Genomic DNA, 14,908 nt, shown 5'->3' on the forward strand with positions numbered 1-14,908 from the left:
TCCTGTTATTCACACCCTTGTGTGGTCTCGTCTTGAATCCTGGCTGGTGTGTGGCTCGTGCCTGGTCAATGAAATCTGGCAGAAGTGACACGTCATGACTTCTAAGCCTGGTCCATAGGTATCCTTTCAGCTTCTACCCCGTGTTCTTGGAACCCAGCTGCCACCCTCCAAGGAAGCTCTGGAGACACCCATGTGAAGAGGAGCTGAGGAAACTGTCTTACAGTCCTTGCTAAGCTCCCGTGGTCAGTGAGCGTCACCATGCCAGCCACGCCATTCAAGCTATTCCTAGACAAGTCCCAGACATCATGGAGTCCACGTCATGGACCTTGCTGTGTCCTGCTTGATTTCCTGACCCTCAGAAACATGAGGGGCAGTAAACTGATATTTTAAGCCACTATCTTTTGGGATTATTTGTCACATAGCAATCAATGACCAGAACAGGGGACCCTTGTTTATGTGAAAGCTGTCCTCCAGAGGTGTCCAGTGGACTTGGTGCCTGGTGTGTGGTGCACAGTGGGTTTGAGATCCTATTTCCTGAGGCTCTCATATCTGGAGGGTCCTGAAACAAGGCCTAGGACAAATGGTTGGCTTCCCAGCCAGTGAGGAGATTTTCCATTTCTCAGTTACAGATGATGCAGTTTCCCCAATTCCAGGTTTCATTCAGGCAGTCCAGTTCCGTGCTCGAGTCCTGAAGCCTTGACCGTCTCAGAGATGTGACAGCATGGCACCTAAAATATCACATCTTGATTCCCACTATATTCTGCAGAGGTTCAGCTCCCATAGCCTTCCAGCCTAAGGATTTGCTCTTTATTTCTGGCACGTGAAGATTTCACCTTCTGCCTTTATGATAAGTTATTAATTTTTAAAAATATATGTTTTTTTCTTCTGGAAGTTTTAATTTGGGGTGGGGGTGAAGGTGGGCTGCAAAGGAGGAGTTCCAGAGGCTGCTCCATCTGATATTTTAACCTAATTACCTTATCTTCTTTCTAGAATATTTTTGGTTATTTGCCCCCTACATCACAAGACTGTGCTAGCAAAACCATGAATGTGCTAACTCTTTTAAAAGATGCAAATTCTTTCAGAGAAATGAAACTATGTCGTTGGTTTCTAGATGATTAAATTCATAGTTGTAGTCTATTGTTCCAGGATGGCTCTGACAATTGAAATTCTATTAGCTGTGGGGACCAGCAATGGCAGTTACAGATCAGGGAGGCACCGCCTCTGCCCAGTCTGGTCTTCTTTTTAACAAAGAGCTGTGTCCTTAGGATCATGACCGCTCATAACCCATATCTACTCTAGACAACAGCTAGTGGAGCCAGGCTGCTCACATGGGTCTCCTAGATAATGTAGAGGGTTTTTTCCCCATTTATATTTTAATAAAACTAGCAGATGGGAATTCATCTGTAACATTCAGCAAGGGAATTAATATACTGAAATGTGGCCCTTTGACTGTTGTTCAAATGAGTATAAGGCTATCAGGGCAAGTGAATGGAGGAAAAAATAATTATAGAAGGAAGGAAATTGGAAACAGAACTGAGATGATTATGTAAGTCCTTTGAGAAATGAATAAAGGACCCTCTCAGAAGTAATTAAGTCTCTCTTATATCCACATGCTGCATTCTGGCTTATACACTTAAACACGTCTCCGGTTCCACTGCATCTCTGCTCAAAGACATCAGTGATGACCCAGTGCCCGCATTTATTACACTCCAACTCCTAGAGTTGGTCTTGGGTCTCAGGTGCTTCTGCAATCTGGCCTCAGTCTACCCCTAGAATAGTGATTCTTAACCTTGGGTGCATTTTTGAATCACTGGGGACATTTGTAAATTGTGGGTGCCTTCTCACATACACAAAAATAGACCAAATATTATAACTCACATGCATGCTAATTATATCATTGTCTATATACTATCATACCCACCAACAGACTTCAATGATAGAGTTGAATTTTGAAAAGATCATTTTGGCTACAGTGTGAGAAAAGATATTATAAAACAGCAACAGAAGAAAGTACAGCTGGGAATGTAAGTGAAAAAGTAGATTGGAGAAGTGGGAGAGCTTCAGATGGGTATCTGCAGCATTAGACAATTAATTAAATTAATATTACTTAAATATATACAAAATGTTAGAACTCTGGTGGGTTCTGAGCGTAAGGGGAAAGAGAATGTATAAAAACAATACGAAACAAAACATCCACCTTGACATCAGGTGGTTCACAGTACAGTGAGAGAGAGGATATAAACAAGCAGCTGTAACTGAAGTGGCATAAAGAGCTACAAATAAATTATAATGGGGGAATAGAGATCAGATCATGTGGCGATGTTTGTGGAATAATTAATAATAATACTGATGCATGGGTCCCACCCCAGTGGCGCTGATTTAATGGGTCAGGATTACCAGGCATCAGTACTTTTGCAAAGTCTCCATTGACTGGAATGTTCAGTCAGTGCCAAGGAGTGTGTTGTACGGTCTTATCCACGCTTCCGGGCTGCTGTGGGGAAATGGAAGGGACACTCCTCCAAGAAGCCTGGGCTCAAGTCTCAGATTTCCCAACAATGACAGCAGAGGATAGAGCTAACATTTCTTGAGCAGGATCTGTGCTGAGCATTTCATGGACATCTTCTTAGTGTTTCTCAACCCTGGCTGCATATTAAAATAATCTGAGAACTTTGAAAAACTACTAACGTCTTGGTTTGGCTCCAGATCAATTAAATCAAATCTTTGGTATGAGTCTGGACATATTTTTTTTTTTTTGTAACTGCTCTTGCAGTTGATTATCTGCAGGATGTTGAGAACCACCAGCTTTGGAGTCCCCTAGGTGATCATATTTTTATAAACCTACTGACTCCTTTATGGAGTCCCTGTTCCCTAGCCAAGCAAGCCTGTTTGCCATATCCTGAAAACATCACTAAGAAGACCCACAGGCCAAGGAGAGCTTCTCAATTATCCAATGTGAGGTCAGGTAAAAAGGTTTTTCTCTTATTGGCTAAAGGACTTCTTTTCAAGCTTCTGATTAGTCTGTGAGGCTCCAGTATAGGAAGCACAAAGAGCACATTAGTCACTAATCGTGGAATCTAGAAATAGGTAATTTACATTTCCTCCCTCTGTTTTCTCTTCTCTACCTGAAGGGAGGCCATTGTATATTTAGTTTAAGGATCTTGGGGAGAGGGCCAAAATAACTGGGGATAGTCCTTCCCATACAAACTTACTGAACTTTTCAAATTTGGTCAGAAAGTAGCCTTTCTAGGTATTCCAAGTAGGAAAGGTTTTAGATAAAGGGAATGAGACTTAAGAGGGCTTAGGGAAGCTTTGGCTTGAGTTCATAAAATCAGAAAGCACCTGAGTGGCTACAAAGCACCTGCAGATGACCTTAGTTTGCCCATGGCACCAAAGCAGGTGGTTTACAGGGGCTCACCAGGAGCCTGCAAACTTCAAGAATCTTCGGAAGCACCAGGAAATCAGGTAACTTCCAAGAACTTGCTTAGAAGTTGCTGCTGATAATCGCATGTTTGCCATCTGCTCGTGTTCTGGCAGAACTGCCACTGGAGAAAGTGGTTTCTCCTTCTCAACTATCTTCCAGATTTCATGTCTGTACCCCTCAGTGGCAGAATGTGACCTGGAAGTAAATGGGAAAAACAATTCTGGGAAATGCAGCCTCCTCCCCTGTGATGCAAAGCAAAACCTGGAGAGAGGCAGTGATGACATGGAATTAACAACAGACAATCTGACAAAATGAACTCAAGGTAAGTCAAGACAAGCTTATTTGGGGGAAGACTTAGAGGGGGGAAAAAAGAAGATGTGAGAAAAAATGTAAATGGGAAAAAGAAAGAAAGCTCAAGAAAAAATTTCTCTTGAAAGCAGAGTATGTAGCCAGCAGGAAGGTGCCCCCACGAGGCTCACAGAGTGACTTTCCTGTGGTGATTTGAAATCTATGGTTTAGTCCTCAGCACGGCAGATTCAGAAATTAGGTTTTCAATCTGTAGCCACCTCCCCCAAGCCTCACAGTTGCCTGAACAATCTATATGAGAGACTTAAGTAGTCATCAGAAGGTGTTTTCATGATCATATAATCAGAGAAAGAATTGGTGGCTGGTCTTGGAGACCCCTCCAGACTGTCCTAGACCAGTGTGTGTTTAATATCTGCACCCACACGAGACTTCTGTTCCTCAGGGCTTGGCACACTGTCTGTTTTGCTCACCACTCAATCCCTGGCACTTAGCATAAGCCTGGTGCATGGTAGACGCTCCATGAACTTTGATTAATTGAATGGATACATAATCGTCGTGAGGCCTGATGACGTATCCTTGATTCAAAGGACAGAACACTACACTAGTGACCTGACTTAGTACTTCTCTCTCTTGGTCGGTAGTAGATACTTAGTTCCATGGTTTCTCTCCTTTTATTAAAAAATTTCATATTGTCAGTCTTTTTGAATCTATAGATATATATGGATATATATGATATGTGATATATAGACATATAGGTATAATATATATCCATATATATGATATAATGTATCTGCATGTATTATAAACTGTATCTCTGTATATTATATATATTTCTCTATATATTATATATACAGTTATAGATATATATTATATAATGTATATATCTAATGTATATACATGTATTATTACATATTATATTATCATATTACTATTTGGAGGATTGCATATTACTGAATAATCTATAACAAAGTAACTATTTCAGTGGATCTAGAAGACTCTGCCTTTTCCCATCATGGATCGGTTTAATAAATTTAACTGTTAAATGGAAACCTTCTTTCCCTTTCTTTTACGTCCGGGGCTTGGAGCTTTGTGAATGTCCATCAGGATTTCCTACATGCAGATGCCAAGAAGCTCTACTAAAGGCATACCCTGCACTTGTGCTCTTCCAGCACTACCTGGCCAGGGGTCTTCCAGAGGGCTCCATGTTCCCTTCTATAGCCTGTTTTCTCTGTACTGACTCTCTAGGTGGATTAGACCAAGCTCCTCAATGTCCCATTGATTGATTGATTGATTGATTGATGATTGATGGAGGAAGATCAAAACTTCAACGCTGGATTGTTAAGCTAGGGCTGACTAATAATTTGCTGAGCAACAGGTGTGGTAAAGATTGTTCTTCCTCGCTTCCCTGGCTTCGCTTATGCTGTGCCCTTCATATGCAATACTGTGAGCTCCTCCTGCCACCCACTGTTTAACTGAGTTTAATTCTCTCTACTTTTCTGGGAGTGGTTCATGGTGTTTCAAGGAGCCTTCCCAAACAACTCTGTCCTACTTTGTTCTCTTTTATTCTAATCTACTCTGTACAGTTGCCTATACTAGTCATTTTAGTGCTAATTATATTCCATTATACTTTTCCTAAATTCCTTCAACTTTGTGTGTGATAATAAATTCTTGAGATAGAGGAACATGTCACATATTGGGGAGTGTGTGTGTGTGTGTGTGTGTGTGTTTGTGTGTGTGTGTGTGTATTCCCCCATAGTGCTTAGCAGAATGTTAGGACCTGTAAATATTTTATATTCATTTTTCATTTATTCATTTGTTCATTCATTTTCTCAACAAATATTTATTGAATGACTACTATGTGTCCAGGTCCTTTTCTAAGTTGTTATAGAACAAAAATCCCTGCCCTATATTTTAGGGAGTGTAGGCAAACAATAAACAATAAACTCAATGCATAAGTAAATTATAGCATAGTAGAATGTAACAATTGCTATGCAAAAAAAAGGAAAAATAGAACAGTGTGAAGAAAGTCTCAGGAATTCTGGGATCTAGGGCTGGTGGGTTGTATTAATTAGATACCCACAAGCAACTGATATTTGAGCAAAGATTTGAGGAACACGAGAGAGTGAGCCATGCAGACATCTGGGGAAAGAGCTCTCTAAGCTGAAGATACAGCATGTGCAAAGGTTCTGAGGTAAGATTGTACCTGGCATGTTGGGAGAACAGCAAGGGGTCCTTTGGGCTGGAGCAGAGTGAATGAGGGAGATAGCAGTAGAAGAAATCAGAGAGGTAATGGAAAAGCCAGATCATGTAACCTTAAAAGGTCTTTGTAAAGCTTTTTGGATTTTACTCATGGTAAACTGGGGAGTCATAGGAGGGATGTGAGCAGTGGCATCACCTGATCTGATTTTTATTTCAAAAGGACGTTTCAGATTGCCAAGTTGAGAGTATTCCAGGGACCTAAAGAGAAGAAAACCTTCTCTTTAAAGGGTCAGATAGTAAACATTTTAGGCTTTGTGGGCCATATGATCTCTGTCAAATCTGTTCATTTCTGTGCCATTGTAGCACATAAATAGCCATGGACAATATGTAGACAAATGGGCCTATTTGTGTTGTAATAAAACTTTATTTACAAAAACAGGCAGTTGACAGAGTTTGACTTATGGACTATAGTTTGCCACCCTTGGCATAGACTATAAAGAGGCAACTATAGAAACAGGAAGACCTATCAGGAGGCTATTGAAGTAATCCATGCAGGAGATGCTGAAAGCTCAGAACTGAGTGGAAGCAATAGAGATGGCAAGAAGTGGTTGAATTTTTTTTAAGGCAGATGATTTTCTGATGAATTGCATGTGTGGTGTGAGAGAAAGAGAGGAGTCTAGGATGACTTCTTGTTTGTTCTAAGCAACGATAAAGATGTGCTGGCAGCAGTTGAGGTGTGGAAAGCTGTGCATGAAGAAGGGCATTTTTAGACGTGTCAAGTAAGCGGTTGGCAACAAAAGTCAGAGCATCGTGAATTGGATTAGCCTAAAAAGTATGCTACAAGGACACGTTTTAAACTCAAGTGTTGATTGCTCGAATTTTGAGACAGTGACCCGATTGTACAAAAAGCTGGGGAATTCAGAAGCATGCAATGATATTACCATGGAGGAAGAAGTTGGTCATAGATCATGTCCAGCCTTTGTTTGTATAACAGTGATCACACTGTTACTGCCCAAGAAACAGTAAGCCAAAGAAAACTGAGTTAAAAGTCACTGAGAGTTGTAAAACTTCCATTAATTATTAAAATTAGAAACAGGCAACAATTCTTAATGTTAAAATTTTTGGCAGAGTTCATCTAGAATGGAGCCAATAATTGCTGAGCCAAGGACAGAGTTGCACAGGACAGAGTTGTGGTGCCTGTCTGTATACTAAGTTGCTCTACTCGGAGGATCCTCAAGGTGTGACCACAAGGACCCCTTGAACAGGTGCTGGTGGCTCTCAAACCCCTTTAGGGGAAAAGGACCACCTGCAACTCCAGGTTGCTCATTCTTGCGTCCTCACGCTGCAGAGGGGCTATGGGGCAGGGCAGAAGGCACTCGAAAACTTTTGCCAGGCCACTTACCCTCTCTGAGCCTTGTTGTCCTCATCTGGAAAACGGGAATATTTATCTCACAAGGCTGGTATAAAGTTGAAAGTGATGTTATTTGTAAACATCCTGAAGGGTTGTGCTCACCAATCACCCTTCTATCTGAATATCAGGGAGACAAACACAATTGCAGTTCATTTGATCTGTGTAAGTTCCCGAGTTGAATCGAATAAGCTAACTTTATAACTTCATAAATTTTACTTTTCTCAGGCAGAGTTTTAATGTTTTTAATCTTCAAAGATATTTGGAAGGCTCCCAACTCTTGGGTAGAGATATATTCTGTCCTGCTCTAGATTCCAGGCATTAACTGCCCAGCTGCCCCAGTCCTGAAGCCCTGAGAAAAATCTCCCCCCGACCCCTCCCCTGAATAGAAGCTCCTGAGGATTAAGCACTCTGTCTTTCCCCCCCTACCATTTGTAATGAGGTTATCTCTCCAACATCTACTTCTTCTTTTAATAAGAACCCAACTTTTAGTTCAAATATCTCATCCCAGCCAGTGTGCTCTGGGGAAAGCTGAATCCCTAGGAGTGGGGCATTTGACTTCAATGTGAGCTCATCAGTAATTGCATATCTTGTTCACACTGATTAGTTCATATATGAGCATATAGCTCAAGTTAGGTTGGTGAGGGTCATGTACGTGTTTGCTAAGCATTGCCGGGAAGGGTGCTTCCTACATTTCTAAGAAAATTTCTAAAAATCACAGTCTTTCTCTGTGCATGTGGACAAGAGTTCCCCAGGAGTCATTAGTAAGCATCCGTTATGGGTTCACTTGTGTCCCCCTACCCCCCCCCCCCGACAAAATGTATTTGTTGAAGTCCTAATTCCCAGTACTTCAGAACATGAAAGTATTTGGAGATAGGGCCTTTACAAAGGTAATTAAGGTAAAATGAGGTCATATGGGTTGGACTTAATCCACCTGACTAATGTCCTTATAAGAAGAGGAGACTAGGACACAGACATTCACACACTCGAAGAAAGACCATGTGAAGTGTCAAAATTGATAAACAGCAACCTCAATTAAAATAGTCAGGAAGCCAGAAGGGGGAGCTCTCCTGTCCTATGAAGACAGCAGAGCCCAACAGGAAGAAGAAAGACTTTCTCTTCTCTCCTGGCAAGAGCTCAGCCAATGAGAAAACGTCAGCACAACTCAGCCAATGAAAAGCCATTATCGTTTGAACTCTCAAGTCCTCCGGTGGACACTTTGTTTCCTATAGCCCTCCCAGCTTCCCTTTCCCCTCTTTAAAAGAGTTCTCCTCTCCTTCCTGTGAGAGGACTTGCACATGGCTTGCCATACTTGCACACCCTGAATGGCAGTTCTTTACTGATCCTGAATAAACCCTATTTTTTTTCTGGAGAAATAATTGGCAGTCTATTTGTTATAGGTCAACAGAAGACAAAAGAAGAAGATGGCCACCACTTCAAGGAGAGAGGCCTCAGAAGAAACCAAACTTGGCAACATCGTCATCCTGGACCTCTAGCCTCCAGATCTGTGAGAAAAAATTTCTGTTGTTTAAGCCACCCAGTCTGTGGTAATTGTTATGGCAGCCCTAGCAAATGAATACAGCATCCTACAACCAGGATGAGGAACAAGGCTGAGAGTGATGCCTTCTACCACGTCAGAGACAGGGTCCTTGGTGGCATTCCTGAATCGCTAAGCAAATCAAGCCCAGAGCTTATTCTGTCACTGAACTTTGCATGACAAAAGCAAAATTGTCCCCCTTTTTGCTTTATTGTTTCAACTGTAACTAATAACCAAGTATGCCACTGTGTCCTTAGTAACCTAGAACCAAGCCTCATCGTAGTAAATGCTTAATAGTATTTGTTAAATGACTAGAGGAAGGAATGAAAGAATAAGCCACAAAAGGAATTGTAGTGTGTTGATCTGGGAAGCCCAGTGAGGTAGCAAGCAGCAGAGGAGTGAGTCAATCTTATTATTACTATTATTACTACATTCCACTGGACACGTTCTATGTGGACCAGGAGACAGATATTACCATTTTTAGGCAACAGAGCTAATTCATAAAGGTGACCTGTACTCATTATAACAAAAGTTGTTTAATTGGCAGACATCTGAAAATGTAAAAATTCCCCTCAATTTCTACAACTGGAAATTTCTAATTAGAAGCACAGGACTACTAGAGCCAGATCATTTCTGGTCTCTTAATATCATCCAGATAACTCCTTCATTTTAGAGATGAGAAAACGAACACTTAGTGAGGTTAAGTGCCCTTTCCAGGTCACACAGTGTGATAATGGTGGAGCAAACGGAGGGAACAATAAAGAAACCCAATTTCTCTAAAGAAGAAAAAGTTTTCCTGGAATAAGAGTTCATTCCTTTTAGTTAAATTATTCCCATAGTGATAGGACAATACCTTCTTTTCCTGCTCAAGAGAAATTGATTTTCTTTACAAACATAGACCATCTCTTCTCAGAGTGGGAAACAATGATGGTATTGTATAGCCACTGTATGAGTAATCTAAATGAAAAGCATGCACATTTATTCAGATGTTAGCCAATCAAGCAACTTTTAGTGGAATGAGTGAGTCATATGGTAGAGAAATTTTGTAATATTAAGTAGAAAAGAATACACAAATGTCAGAAAAAAAAATCCTTTAAAACCCTTTTAGTTCAGGAAACATACTTAAATCTTAAGCAGTGTGTTTTGTGTTCTTTTTACACTTAAGAAAAACTTTGACATTGTGGCATAAAAGGTGAAAGATGAGATAATAAGACATTAGGTAAGTTGTGAAAAGAGAAATACTGAGAAGTTGACAGAAATAAAAAGGTACTGGATAATATAAGGAATGAATGTTTTGAAACTGCTCAAAGGAAAGGCAACTTTTAAGATACTTTAGAAACATTAAAAGGTAGGGTTAACACTGCTAATCAAAATCAAATCAATAATTAGAAAAAGTTTTAATAGTTAGAAGAATAGGACCAAGATATATAAATGGTGAGAGAGAAGGAGCATAGTTACTGACGTATGAATAGTTAGTGCTCCTGAACATAAGATAAGAATAAATGGAAGATAATCAATATTCAGACATAAATAAAATGAGCTAAGAAATCACTTTAATCTGCAGATCCAAAGAGCTTACTTGGCAAAAAGCAGAACTGATATAGTGGATCAATAAATAGATATAACCAGGTAAAAGTATGAATCCTCAAAAAAAACAAAAATTAGGGGACTTCCCTGGAGGTCCAGTGGTTAAGACTCTGAACTTCCATTGCAGCGGGTGCAGGTTTGTTCCCTGGTAAGGGAACTAAGATCCCATACCCAGCTCAGCGCAGCAAAAAAAGGAAAAGAAAATCTGGAAACAAAAGAAAAAATCTGGTAAGCTATAAAGGAAGAAATCCAGGCTGACTTTAGACTTCTCTGTAACGTGGGGTGCCAGAAGTCCGTGGAGCAACATCTATGGTGATCTGAGTTGTGAATTCAAGATTTCCTCATCTATACTGCCATTGTTTTGGAGGCAAGAAAAAGTCTTTTTCATTGATGCCGGGTGCTTGAGAATCCTATCCAGGCTGAATGAGGAAAAATATTAGCACTCAAAGTACTCCAGAAAATTGGAAGCTCTATCAAAATAAAGGAACCAAGAATGGGGAAGCCAACTATTGGTGAGCATTGAAACATTCAAATATAGAAATACTTGCTGATAATTATTGCAAGCATAGTCACAAAGCAGAAGACAAATGAGATAAATATATTTTTTAAATGAGATTTTATTAAAATGCTTGGTCCCGTGCTTGGAAAACAAATGCAATAAAAATTAAATAGATGCATTTAATATTAATATCACATAAATAAAATTTAAGCAAGCTAATAAATGAAACTAGAAGGATTGTGTGTGTGTGTGTGTGTGCGTGTGTGTGTGTGTTTGTAACATTAAGCACTCAGACCTATATTAAAGATATATTAGTCAGGAGCCTTTAGGAGCCAAATAACAAAATGTTAAAATTTATAAAATAAATATTGATAAAAAATACTGGGAGAAAATTAGACAAAATGTGAAACTTTTTAACAGCACTTTTAGTCACTCATGACATATCAAATAGGCAAGAAGTACATATATGGAAATAGAGAAAATCTGAAGACTGTAATTAATAAGGGCAAATTCAGAAAGATAAGCACAAAGAATACATTGAGAGACTGAATATACATATGGACAATGACCAGACTGTATATAAAAATGGAACTCTGAACTGCAACCTGAAGTAACCAGCTCAGGAAGCCAGCCTACTATCTGTAGCAACCAGTCCAGAAAGCCAAACAATAACTGCTCTAGTGATCTGCCCCAAATAGGAAGCACTTGATTAATAACTGACAGCTTCCCTTATTAATAACCGACTCTGCTTCCAACTTAGGACCAAACAGAGAAAGACAAATATGCAATGCTAACCAATCACATAGGATGCTGTGCTTCTGGTTAGTCTGCCTACTGCTTCCCATGCCAACAGTTTCCAATCAGGGCACACCTGCAGCCTTTCCTTTTTTTGTGTGTGTTACAAAGCTTTCCCACTCCTCTGCCTACCTTTGAGTCCTGCCAACCCAAATGATACTGACTGACTTCCTTGCTATAGTAAGCTCTAAAGTAAACAACCATTGCTTTTTTTCATTTAGGTGATTTTTTTTTTAATTTCCCCAATTTTAATTATTATGTCCTAATTTTTAGTAAACGTTAGATATTTTTCAAAATAAATAATTATGTGTTATACCTCAAAGGTACTTTTAGTAAATTCCAAAGAGCAGGAATCCTTCTAAAAATATTCTCTGACTGCAAGGCAATAAAATTAAATGTGAATTACAAAATGTTAAAGAAAAATAAAGTTGCCTAGAAATTAAAGATAAGAATAACCAAAAACTACTAAATAGTTATTTAGTAGTGAAAGAGGAAATTAAAAATTCAACACTAAAATATTTGGAAAATAAAAACAATAAGAATTATCTCATAAAATTTATGCATTTAGAAAAAAATCCTTAGTCTTAAGCATTTTCATTATGAAAGGGAAGAATTACAAGTAATGTCATCAAGATGGCAACATAGATCATTCCTGACTTCAGTCCCCCTCACAAGAAGACCAACTAGCAAGTGTCCATAGACAAGACATGATTGTGAAAACTCTAGAACACAGGGGTGATGTAAAACAACCCCCTGGACCACAGAGACCAAGAAGGACCACGTTAGAAGGGTAATTTGAAGAACTACACCCTGACAGCATCGTCCTTCCCCCAGGCACGCACAAGGCCACACTGAGAGGGCCCTACTGGGCCTACAATTTCTCCAGTGGGGAAAAATATCCCAAAGTGAGCATCCACTTCCCCCAGTGTTGCAGGATGCTTCCCAGGATGCCCTCTCTGGTCTCAACTCACAAGAATCACTGGGAAAATCTGCAGGGCTTGACCACTGTGGATCAGAAACAAGCAGAGAAGAAAGGTGGAGCTTATAACAACCAGTGCTCAGATCTTGGCAGATGATATTTCTCTTCACACATGTACCAGAGCAAAGATCACAGATGGTGACCCCATTTGGCTAGGGAGCTTAGTTGGTATTTTTGCCTGATTTGGGTTGCAGGATATAAAATCAACATACAAAAGTCAGCTGCATTTTGATGCACTAACAATTATCTGAAAAAGAAATAAAGGAAAAAATCCCATTTTCAATAGCATCCAAAACAATAAAATACTTATTAATAAATTTAATGAAGGAGGTGAAAGATCTGCACACAGAAAATTGTAAGATACTGATTAAAGAAATTGAAGAAGACACAAATAAATGGAAAGATACCCCCTGTTCATGGATTGGAAAATTTAATGTTAAAATGTCCATAATACCCAAAACAATCTATAGATTCAATGCAATCCCTGTCAAGATTTCAATGGCATTTTTCCACAGAAATAGAAAAAAATTCCTAAAATTCATATCAAACCACAAAAGACCTCAAATACCCAAAGAAATTCTGAGAAAGAAGAACAAAACTGGAGGCATTACACATTCTGATTTCAAAATATACTACAAAGCTGTAATAATCAAAACAGTATGGTACTGGCATAAATATAGACACATAGACCATTGAAACAGAATTGAGAGACCAGAAATAAACCCATGAATATAAAGTCAACTAATAGTTGACTGTAGGGAGCCAAGAATACTCAATGGATAAAAGATAATTTCTTCAATAAGTGTGCTGGGAAAACTGGATATTCACATGCAAAAAAATGAAACTGGACCCCGTATCTTACACTGCTCACAAAGATTAATTTGAAGTGGATTAAAGAAAAATGTAAGATCTTGAAGCCATCAAACTCCTAGAAGAATACATAGGGAAAAACTCCTCAATATTGTTCTTGGTGATGATTTTATGGATATGACACCCAAAGCATAGGTAACAAAAGCAAAATAACCAGGCAGGAATATGTCAAACTAAAATGCTTATACATAAAAAAAAGAAATGATCAACAAAATGAAAAGGCAACATATGGAATGGGAGAAAATATTTGCAAACAATATATCTGATAAGGGGTTAATATCCAAAATATATAAGAAACTCATACAACTCAATAGCCAAAATAGAAATAATCCATTTAAATTATGGGCACAGAACATAAATAGACATTTTTCCAAAGAAAATATTCAAATGGCCAACAGGTACAAGAAAAGATACTCAACATCACTAATCACCAGGGAAACACAAATCAAAACCACAAAGAGTTATCACCACAAACGTTAGAATGGCTATTATCAGAAAGACAAGAGGTAAGTATTGGTGAGGATGTGGAGAAAAGGGGACTTCTGTACATTTTTGGTGGGAATGTAAATTGGTGTAGCCACTATGGAAAACAGTATGGAGTTTCCTTAAGAAATTAAAAACTCCCATATGATCCAGCAATTTCACTCCTGTGTATATATATCCAAAGGAAATTAAATCTCTATCTTCAAAGTATCTGTACCTCCATGTTTATGGCAGCATTATATACAATAACCAAAACATGGAAACAACCTGAGTTTTCATCAGTGGATTAATGGATAAAGACTACATGGTATAGGGCTTCTCTGGTGGCGCAGTGGTTAAGAATCTGTCTGCCAGTTCAGGGAACACAGGTTTGAGCCCTGGTCCGGGAAGATCCCACATGCCGCGGAGCAACTAAACCCGAGCGCCACAGCTACTGAAGCCCGCGCGCCTAGAGACCACACTCCGCAACAAGAGAAGCCACCTCCATGAGAATCCTGCGCACTGCAATAAACAGTAGCCCCCGCTCGCCGCAACTGGAGAAAGCCCACACGCAGCAACGAAGACCCAATGCAGGCAAAAATAAATAAATAAAATAAATAAATTTATAAAAAAAAGAATACATGGTACACATACACAATGGAATATTATTCAACCATAAAAAGAAAGAGATCCTCCCATTTGTGACAACATAAATGAATCTTGAAGGCATTATGAAATGTCAAAGACAAATGCTATATGTGGAATCTGAAAAAAAAAAAAAAAAAAAAAAGAACTCATAGAAACAGAGGACAAATTGGTGGTTACCAGAGGTGGGGATTGGGGAA

Source organism: Orcinus orca, chromosome 9, assembly GCF_937001465.1.
Source record: "Orcinus orca chromosome 9, mOrcOrc1.1, whole genome shotgun sequence".
Lineage (NCBI taxonomy): Eukaryota > Metazoa > Chordata > Mammalia > Artiodactyla > Delphinidae > Orcinus > Orcinus orca.